The following is a 10,488-nucleotide window of genomic DNA, read 5'->3' on the forward strand; positions in this document are numbered from 1 at the left end:
CCACATCAAGGGCCCCTGTGCAGCAATCACAAATTCATGTTGGTGTGTAAGCATTTAATTAGCTTCCCAGGTTTACAGGAGCTCCAGTCAATTTAAGACACTCTAGTAGCTCCTCCTAGACCACGCCGGTCCTCTTGGAAGCCTGGACGTAGAATGCCTACCACCAGGGAAGGGTATTCGGAGAATCTTAATTGAAGGAAATTCCTATTTTTATGTCTATATGATGTACCATCAGCATTTCCTCCCCCACAAAAATACACAGAGGGGCAACTAGTCCAAATAACTGGTTTAAATCTGTAAATTACAGCACTGCTTCAAGGAACTTTTAAGGTCGTTTTGTGTCTATGGAAAAGTTAGATGGCATCATAAAATTTTTAGAGCTAATGTAATCTTTATACAGTGGATTCATCTCCACTGATGAGATGTGTTTGAGGCACTACCCCTCTCTCCCTTTCTTTTGACTGTCCTTGAGTCCTGAGAAAGAATTACTGCTCCAGTGATACTCATGCCATGACCGCACAAAAACATCTTCTACCCTTTGGGATGCAAGATCTCAGATCCCAGGCCTTCATTTTACTTTTCTCTACCAAGGGAAGTGTTGCCTAAACATGGTTAATTTTCTGAGTTGGTTGCATTTCAGCTGTGGAGTCTAATCCTCTCTTACATCTCCTGTGTGTATTTCTTCTCGGCACTTCGGTCTTTAGTGACCTTCTCATACCATTTCATTAAATGCCCTCCGCCTCGGTAAATTACAGTACTTTGAAGCCTTGGAGTTTAGCATATAAAAAAGCAAGCGCCTCTATATACTGCCCTGGGATAAGGTGTGATGAAAATCCCATGCAAGCTGAACTGTACTTCCTAATCAAATGGGTGTAACAGATGGCTGTTGGAGCGAACCATCACAATGGAAATATCTGCAGTTCTCATGGTAACGGAATCTGCCAGGTCTGAGGGATTTGCTGTTTTTCAGGACATCTGAGCTGCAATCTCTTTCGAGCTGTCTAGCAGTCTCCGTCTCGCTCTCTCTCACTCTCTCAGCATGATGGAGATAGAGTTGAAAGGTGGAGCTCGATTTTGCATTCCAGCTGTGATTAAAGACACAGGCACACATCCTGGGAGATAATACGCTGCATATTCATTATGCTATCTAGAACCTCTTTAGCTACTGGGACACGACTGTCATACAATTACAATATGCCTTCTTCAGGAGTAAAGGGGGGTTGGGATGAAGAAGATCAGAGAATGACAGTGGGGAAAATATGAGGAATTAAGATGCATGAGACGTACCTTGTAATAAAGATATGGAGCAATATTAAAACGAGCAGTTGTTTCCATTTCATGGCAACATGTCAAGATGACTTAACACAGCAGGATAAAACATCTGGCCTGGGGAAAAAAAAATACATGATGTCAAATTTCCAAATCACAATGTAGACTATGTGGAAGAAAAACAACAGATAAGCAACTGTGTACCTTCCCAATAAGTGAAAGCATGTGGAAGATTTCTTTATACTCCGCCATCAGAAAAGAGATCCATCTCATAAGGTGGAGGTTAGCATATAGACACTGAGCTTTTATTATAAAACTAAGGTTTGGGCTTAAACCCACAGGACTGCCTTAGAAAAGGGTTTTTTTATTATTTTTTTTCCTCATGCTATTCATAACCTTCTGATTTCACAGCAGTGCTCGGAAAGGGGAAAAAATCAGTCACAATTCTATTTTATTAAAGTCTTTTCCTCCAAATCCCTATCGATTTAAAGAAATAAGGAAAAGTATACTGTCTTCTTTGCTATAGTACCTCCTAGAAAACACACACACACACGCACAGGGTTGATTCACAGCTGCCTGGTCCCTTGGGTATTTCAGCTTGAAGATCAGACAACATATAAGAATTCAGCCATGACTCAAAATGGAAACAAAGAAGACCATTCTTAGCAAACCCAGCAACGTGAAATGAAAAACTACAGGCTGTAGGCTGGAGCCCCTAGCATGCTTACTACCCCCCACCCATTGTCCTTGAGGGCACTACTGTTAAATACATATGACAGCCAAAGAGATGAGGAGAATAGTTTCCAGAAAGCAATGATTGGATCTCCCTTTTCATGAGGTAGAATAGGCAGGACTATGTAAGCCTGTAAAGTAGCTCTTGAGAACAGGCCCTGGGAGGCAGCATTGTCTCCCTCTCATACAGCGCCTGAAGAACATATTATATTATATAACCTTTCTCCAAAGCCTGCCTTGCTTTGACTGGGACCCTCTTCCTTTAGAAGCCTGCCAATAACAACTTGTGGATGACAATCTCTGTCTTAACAAGCCGGATTAGTTAGTTTAAAGCAATGAACTGAGGCCATTTGTGCAGATGCTAATCAAAAAAAGAAAAAGGAAAAAATTAGAAAAGACCCATGAGCCTCCATCTCTTGTAAGTACAATATAGATAAAGAGGAGCGCGTCCCAGGGCCACATCTGTGAGCTGACCTCTAAGGCACACAAAGGTCTCCGGGGCTGTGGGGTTATAAAAGGAGGGAAGAGGGTTTGTATGGGGCCAGTAGCAGACAACAGTGGCTCTGAAAGGGCAGTTATCGGAGGACTGTCTGAAGCTTTTTTCCCCCTTGGAAATTGTTCTTTATTTGTCTCTTACGAGGACTTTGCTTTTGCTTCACAGACACTTCCCAGCTCCTAGCACAGAGCCTGGCACATAGTAGAGGCGCAGATTAAATATTTGATATATAAAAGATTAAATGGATAAGGAAAGTTTCAAAAATGTTCAAATGTCAAGAACAAACATACAAATCCCACAAATATATGACTGACCTCTCCTTCCTCTCTTCACCAAGAACAAAAATAAAACTGTATTAAACACAACAGTCAGCACATTCAGAAAGACATTCTGTATCTTTGAAGATCAATGGCCAGATTGATTATTAACATTCAACCATGACTGGCACTTTAAAATATACACACAAAAGGGAAAGCTACTCAGCGGGCGATTCAGATTTAGAATATTGCAGAAAATGTAAGTCCATTTTTAAAAAGTAATCTGTCATTTCATCGGCTTCTCTGAGAGGTCACTTTTTTTTTACACCACAACTAGGAAAACTGACTCATGAAGGAAGGAATGTTTGGTTTCCTTTCAAATATTCTGAGAATAACATAATATGCACTCTATTACATTTCAAATCTGAGTATGTAATCAGTGTGAGAGAGAAAAACAAATTACTAGAGAGAATACTAGCTGTCACATTCCAGAGGCTGAAATACACACACACACACACACACACACACACACGCGCGCGCGCGCGCGCACACACACACACAGTTTCTATTGGCTCCTTAAATTTTAACTGCCTTCAGAGTACATTTTTTTTTAGGAATTCTCTAAGCCAAATGTTTGCTGGAATGCTAACCTCCTTAGAAGCTCAGGATGTCCTGCTGAGATCATTCAGTTAGAAGACATTCAACTGCCCTACAAGTTAGAGAAGGGTAAGTTTGAGAATTGGAAAGACTCTTAAAGAGCAAAACATAAAAGCTGCCTCTCTGGGTAACACTCATCTCTAACTCTCATAACAAATAATATTTTTGTACAAGAAGGTTGTAGTCAAACTCAAGAAGATACAGATATAACTTCAATGTTCCTTCTATAATTTATAGATAGAAAATAAGCTCTTCGTATATATTCAGCTCATACTTTCAGCCACAGAGATTCTTTTGTTTTATTATCAATAATTATCTCATTTTCTCACGCCCCTGTCACCTTGAGCTGAGGAATAGGATCTAACTATGGTGTTGCTGCTTACAATAAGTTTTAGGATCCAGTTTGTTTTAGACCTCACCTAATTCTCTGGAGTGTTCAAAGCCCAGGTAGTACAATCAGATCTGTCCTTCCAAAAGAGCTCTTTTATTACCAACCTTCTCTAGAATAGATCCTCAAGAATTGAACTAGAATATTTTGTTGTAGTTGAGTTCATCAAACCTGAGTAGGAAACCCACTACACACACACACACACACACACACACACACACACACACACACATATTCAAGGTTCTGGGGGAATATAAAATAAGTCAATACCTTCTTGTCCTAAGAGTTTACAATCAAGCTGGGACAGTTAAGACAAGATTACTAACGGTTATATATAATATCAGGTAGGACAAAAGAAGTATAATTCAAGTACTCTGCAGAGGCAAAGGAGGGTTGATAAAGGGCTCTACGAAAAATTGAAAATTTGATGATATTTGAAGGATTATGTGTAAGAGTTCAACAGACTAAAACAAAGACATGAACAAAGACATCCCAAATGGAGGAAATGACATGAACACAGAGGCAGAAAAATGTTAAGAATAGTTTGGGCACACTGAAGAGACTTGTTTGACTAAGCAGAGGAAAGTAGAAGAAAACAAAGCTGTGGTCATATGAGAGGAAATAATATTTAATCCCAGGAGCATTTGGGAGTTGTTGACCATTATTGAGCAAAGAAACATTTTAATTGCGAACTCCAGCTTCACTAGATTTATAAAATACAACGCTTTTTGAGGTTTCCAAGGATGCCCCAGGCAAGCAACAGTCCCAAGGGTGCATTACCAGCAAAAAATCCAGGGGAGTCCCAATTTACATGGAGCACCTTTTTGCCCACTGCAAGTATGATCTTTTAAGAGTCAAAACAGCAAGATGTAAAACCTGTCCTATTTTGCATGTCTTTGGAAATAAATAAACCTTTTCTATTTCAATACTTGGCATCGTGACAAGACCTAAGAGGAACTAGAGAGATAATTAATAAGGGCATGAGGGGAAAGTGCAATTAAAAATGGCAAAGACCACTTCGTAAATAAGTGCTTCATACTGAGAAAGATTATTACTGCGATCTCCAGCTTCAAACTGAAATCAAATCACTCCGAATGGATAATTTGAACATTATTAGGGGGGAAAAAGCCATCATGGTTCCTAGCCTCTAAATTACAGGAGAAACAAGATTTTATTCTGACTTCACCTTTCTGTCAGTTTAAATCAACAAAATAATCACAGCTTAGTCCCAGTTGGCATAACTCTCCATAACCTCAAGTTTTAATGTTCTTCAGTTTCCTAACCAGAAGAGGAAGTTAGATTGAGAATGCCTCAAGAAGAATCTTTTCCAGGGAACTATAAAAAAAAAAAAAAAGTCTCCTAGGAAACAAGAAAGGCAAACTCCCTTTATCTGAATAAGAGCCTTTGTTGGAAATAAAATCTAGCTGGAGCGAATCTGAAAGCACAAACCCCACCAGGCTTGGAGATGTTTGAACCTCTGGCCCAGTTTACAGAGCCCACTTAAAGTACCGATGTTTCCCATCTAAAAAGCAGTCCATGTGTTTGTCACTCACAGGAGAACTTTTGGCTTCTGCCTTTTGAATGGAATGATTCAAAACTGTATCATTTCCTGCAATTTAATTTCATAGCTAAATGCAAAGTATAGGAAGAGAAGGTCACAGGGACATGAATCTATCTACAGAAAGTGATCACACTCCCTAGGCTGCCGTAAGTGGAGATTTAATTGGATACAGTAGGTTTTGCTATCATTGCAACATGGAGATAAATTATTTTTAAAATGGCCAATGACCATTGGCAGCTCAGCAGGAATAGGGGTCAGAGAAGAGTATGGCTTCCAATTATGGCTTGAGATAGAAAGAATTGCTTACATCAATTTCAGATGGTTGTGAATAGCATCATTATTTTATAATCACCATCATTATTGTCATCATCGTCATCATCCTGACTTATATTTTTTAGTAATCTTAGAAAGGAACAATGACCAGAGGGGAATACTGTGTACTGTTCATTCTCTCTTTACCTTAGGTTGAGGAAGTCCACTAAAATAAAAGTGGAATGCGTAACTCCTATCATTCCTGCTCAAAATAATTGGCCCAAATTCCTTTAAGTCAGAAGGCAACAAATTATACCTGCAGTCCAAATCTAGCATTCTTCCTGTGTTTGTAAATAAGGCTTTATTGGAACACAGCCATACTTATTCATTTATGTATTGTCTATCGCTGCTTTTACAATACAATGACAAAGTTCAGTAGTTAATGACAGAGACCATGTGGCCTGCAAATGTTGAAATATTTATTCTCTAGCTCCTCACTTTGCTAACCCCTTCTCTATGATCATCATCATTATCATAATCATCTCTTCCATTGTAGAAGCCATGAAGTATCTGAAGGTTTTAACACATCTTGTTTGATAACACCTTTCTGATAGATGAAGATGGAGAGAACTGCAGTGCCCAGAGACATCTCAGACTAGCGTCACTTCTCTATGAGAGATTCAGACTTAACATCCCCTTCATCATGGGACACTCAGGATAAGGACATCACTCTGTTTATATAGTGAGGCCCAGTGCTCCTTGTTGTCAGTAAGACTGAGAGGCATTAAGCTTTATCTATGGACTAGGGTGATTCATCAGGAAATGACAGTGAGGGCTGTTAAACTTGGAAACTGCTTATTAAACCACCTTGTGTGTAATCCATTTGTAACTGCACATATTCTCATCCATCTGGCGTGGAAATATATAAACGAAGAAACATCAAAGTTGAGTATTAACCTGATTGGACTCTTAAAAACTGTAGGAGCAGAATAAAATACTGGAAATAATTTAGAGCCTAGACTCACCTTAGTTCAAATCCAGATACCCATTAGCTATGAACATTTGGACAAATTTCTTACCCTCTTGAAACGTCCATTTCTTCATCTGCAAAATAGAAATGTTAATAGATAACATTTATTTTGCAGGGTTGTTGTAGGAATTAAATGAGGTGATTCCTGAATAATGCCCAGCACAGTGCAGTAGATGCTCAAAATGGCAATGGCAATGATTACTGTATTTGGCTTTAACTAAGAAGGCAGTAGAATTCTTTCCTAAGAAACACTGATTTCAATGCTCTTAGTCAATTGGGCTGATATGCTTAAAAGTTACTTAATTTTGTATTCAACTTGTTTTTAATATTATACTTAAAATATTATAGCTTGCATTTTTACATCACTTCTACTCCCAAAGCTTTCTAAAATGAACCCAACATTTCTGTGTCAAAAGTATGGCACAAGGGTCAGGTATTTGTCCATTTAACAGATAAAGAAAGTAAAGTTATACCTAGATTCCTACAGTAAGTGCACTAAGTTAAGTCTCTGGCTGTAGTGCCTCATGGCTCAAGCACTTAGTACTACCCTGGATGTTACGTAATAGGCTTTTAAAAGTCAACCCTAACATCCTGGGGAAGGCAGGGATCCCAGTTAGAAAGTGACACTATATGGAATGAAAGCCAGGGCAGAAGATGCTGAGAAAGAAGGCAAGACATTCAAGAAAGAAAGAATCTAACAGAAAGATGATGCTTCAGAATTCAGACAAATACAGCAGTGTGCCTTTAAAAAGGACCACGTCTATACTTCTATATTGCTTACTATCTGAAGCTAAGCCAGAGGGATGTACATAGTGAGATCTTTGTCTCATTTCAGGAAGGATACAAGATAAAGATTCTGTGCCAGTAATCTTCCTTGGATTAATGGTTTCTCTTTTATCTGCTGTATTTCTGCTCAGATGTCTTTTCTCTGAATGAGTCAGAGGAATGCAAATGCTGGGTGCAGTCCGCCTGAAATATTTAAATCTAGTTTTGCAATGTTTTGCAGGTTTGGAGGGAAAAATTACACACATACACTTACATATGATGAAGGAATGGCAGATGAGAATTACAGAGACATCAGCCAGCAATACAAAAATGTGGTATTTCAATTTGACAACAAATTCATTTTTCTTTTTCCATGTCTTTGTTTCTCCAGATCAACATTTAGATACTTGATGTGAGTGGAAAGAATCTGCAAATTCTTTTGTGAGACTCGGAATCTCATCAAGAATGTATCTGACTACATGGGAAACTGATTTTACTTTGGCTCCTAAATGACAAGCCTTCATTAAGCAGTGAGCATCTCTCTTCCTCTAAACGGCATTCTCTATATCCTTATAAAAGGTGAGACATATTGGATTGTTGGACATGATTTGTGTTCATTTTCCTGATTCTTCCTTTTACTGATATACTCTGAACTCTTTATTCTTGCGTTCAGTCATAGACTTGCAGGCAGGGTCTCACTATTGTGACTAAGAGGGCTTCCTCTAAAAGGAAACCTGAAAGGCATTAATATTCAAATCCTCTGATTTGGTCTGCAGTGGCCTGATGGAGCTTGCACAGAGCTCCTATGCTGCAAGGGAACAAATCTTGGGAAATACAGCTGAGTAAATTGGAATTTAGCTTCTGTCCCCATATGCAGTACTTAACATGAAACCCTTATAATGAAAGGTCTCTTCCAAAGGCTTTTATTGCTGCAAGAAAGAGTTCCTACAATGTGAACCCAAGGACAGAAGGAGGCTTTCTTATTTTCCTTTCCACCTCATGTGAAAGAATAATCTCATGCCTTTAGGACAAAGCCTTCTTTAGACAACAAAGTGAAATGCTTTCAACATCCATGAACATCTCCCAACATCAATGAGACTTCTATTCACAGATGAAAAAGGAAGAAGAAAAGTGTTGGGCATGAACAATTGGTCAACACGGCATTACCCTCAAAAACCAGAAAGCCAGAATCTGAAATGTGAAACATCTCTCACTCCTATTAAATTAGGATTGATGAGTTCTCAGGGTTGTTCAACATCCTTTGACTTTACTTAAATGATTTATAACTCTTCTCTATGCCATGGTTTCTAAATTTTCTCCAAGCATGCACCTGAACTAAGACTGGGGAAGGCATGACACAAGTATACAAAATCATACTTCTTTTTTTCAAGGAGTTTTTGTAAATTGGTCTGTGAAATTTTATTCAGTATTAACTAAGCACCTAAAACGTGCCAGGCACTGTGCTAGATACTGGGGCACAGATATGAGTAAGACATAGTCCTGGCCCTCAGAGAGCACACACCTGGTAGAGAGAGAGACGAACCAATGTCTGCAATGTCATACAAGCGCCAGAGCAGAGATGAGTGTAAAAGAAGACCAACCAGGAGGGCAGATACACACACACACACACACACACACACATATACATATATATACATATAACCTTCTGTATATATGTATGTATATAGGTATGTGTATATATATACATATACATACATATGTATATATATACATATAACATATATATATATATATAACATGTAACCTTCTGAAATAGGCCCCTGGGTCTCACACACACACACACATACACACACACACATTTCAGAAGGTTACATGTTATAAGAAAATCAGACTTCAGCCTCTCCAAGTGAGATTTCAGTGGCATCAGCCTCTGCCTGGCAGTCATCTCTCCAACTCATTCCCCTTCTAAAAAACCATTCAAACAATAAAATACTTTGAGGTCTCCGGCAGCTGCAGACATGAATACAGGTCTTCTTTGGACCCCATTTAGTCTGTCAGCAGACTATCCGTTGTAGGCATCAAAACGAGAAGCAGCAGAACAGCAGAGCAGCAGAGCAGCAGAACAGGGTACCCAAGAACAGGGACAGTCTGTCTCAAAGAGGCTCAACCAAATTTCTGTCTAGCATGGAAATACATCCTGCCAGTACAGAAATGCAAAACACACTGTGAAACAACTAGCCATTTGTATTTGCATTCCCTTGGAAGGGTTCCAAGTGCTTCTGCCATCCTTTGTGTATTCTCCAGAACTGAAGAATGATCAAGGTATATGTTAGAGTCCCAATCTGAGTGGCTACAGCTTACCCACTGAGTCCTCTTAGGAAATCCAAATGTGATACACCAAAATGCCTTTGATCTCTTGACACCAGAATTTAATGCATCATTTATGCTACAAAGAGAAAGATTTTACATCTCTACAAACATCCCAGCCAAAATTCATAGAGATTTTATATCTATACAAATACACCTTCCTTGGCTAGAATAGCATGTTGCTGAGAAGGATTTTTAGGATGCTGGTTTAAATGAGATGGAGGCTAATTTATTCTCTGAAATGATATCGAAGCTCTGCATCACACAATGTAAAAAAATGACTAAGTCCACTCATGCATCAACCAGAATAATTCTGGCAAAGTTGATGCTGACAGTATTTTAAAAAAAACAATGATGGAGGAGTCTGGCCTTGTTGTTGTCATTTTAATTGTCACTATGAGTGACGAAAAATGCATTTCCTTCTCCAGCATACATATCTCTCAGCTCTGTAATACCTTAACTGGGTCTGTGTCACTCAAGGGTGTGATTAAAAAATAAAAAGGAAAGGAAGTGTATATGTAAGATGTAAGAGGAAGAGGGAGTGTGGAGAGGAAGAGGGAGTGTGGAGAGGAAGAGGGAGTGTGGAGAGGAAGAGGGAGTGTGGAGAGGAAGAGGGAGTGTGGAGAGGAAGAGGAAGAAAGAAGGGGAGAAGGAGAGAGACAAAGAAAGAAAGAGCCAAGTGAGCAACAGAATCTGAGGGAGAGAATGCGACAAAGATAGAGAAAAAATGATATACAAACAAGGATTGTTTTG

General features: G+C 39.0%; 1 long non-coding RNA gene across 1 annotated transcript in view; it reads right to left on the bottom strand.

The window, feature by feature from the left end:
- LOC115893868 overlaps window positions 1-6,719 on the bottom strand; it is a 44,046-nt gene extending 37,327 nt beyond the window's left edge. Inside the window, exons 1-2 of the long non-coding RNA XR_004053891.1 lie at window positions 6,638-6,719; window positions 1,288-1,386 (exon numbers count right to left, since the gene is read on the bottom strand). This is a non-coding gene — a long non-coding RNA (uncharacterized LOC115893868). The remainder of the gene's footprint in view (window positions 1-1,287; window positions 1,387-6,637) is intronic.
- Between the last annotated feature and the right edge of the window lie 3,769 nt (window positions 6,720-10,488).

Source organism: Rhinopithecus roxellana, chromosome 16 (assembly GCF_007565055.1).
Source record: "Rhinopithecus roxellana isolate Shanxi Qingling chromosome 16, ASM756505v1, whole genome shotgun sequence".
Taxonomy (NCBI): Eukaryota; Metazoa; Chordata; class Mammalia; order Primates; family Cercopithecidae; genus Rhinopithecus; species Rhinopithecus roxellana.